Genomic DNA, 578 nt, shown 5'->3' with positions numbered 1-578 from the left:
ACATTAACAGGTGTTTGCAAGAGGCTGATTCCAACCCTCATGGATGACATTGAGGGGTTCAAGACTTCAGTGGAGGAAGTCACTGCAGATGTTTCAGAAATAGCAAGAGAACTAGTATTAGAAGTGGAGCCTAAAGGTATGACTGAATTGATACAATCTCGTGATAAAACTTGAATGGATGAGGAGTTGCTTTTTATGAATGAGCAAAGAAAGTCATTTACTGAGATGGAATCTACACCTGGTAACAATGCTGTCAACATTGTTGCAATGACAACAAAGGATTTAGAATATTACATAAACTTAGTTGATAATGCAGCTGCAGAGCTTGAGAGGATTGACTCTAATTTTGAAAGCAGTTCTACTGGGGGTAAAAAGCTATCAAACAGCATCACACGTTACAGAGAAATCTTTTGTGAAAGGAAGAGTCAATCACTGCATCAAATTTCACTGTCAGCTTATTTTAAGAAATTGCCATAGCCAACCGACCTTCAGCAATCACCACCCTGATCAGTCAGCAGCCACCAACATCAAGGCAAGATCCTCTACTAGTAAAAAGTTTATGACTCGATAAAGGCTCA

At 39.3% G+C, this 578-nt stretch overlaps 1 protein-coding gene across 1 annotated transcript in view; it reads right to left on the bottom strand.

Moving 5' to 3' along the window:
- The window catches only part of CADPS2 (Ca++-dependent secretion activator 2), a 645,614-nt gene that overhangs the window by 380,456 nt on the left and 264,580 nt on the right, over positions 1–578 (bottom strand). The window lies entirely within an intron of this gene.

This window comes from Propithecus coquereli, unplaced genomic scaffold (assembly GCF_000956105.1).
Source record: "Propithecus coquereli isolate 6110/MARCELLA unplaced genomic scaffold, Pcoq_1.0 Scaffold4, whole genome shotgun sequence".
Lineage (NCBI taxonomy): Eukaryota > Metazoa > Chordata > Mammalia > Primates > Indriidae > Propithecus > Propithecus coquereli.
Note: the sequence above shows the minus strand (reverse complement) of the source record. Positions and strands in the feature narration are given on the sequence as shown.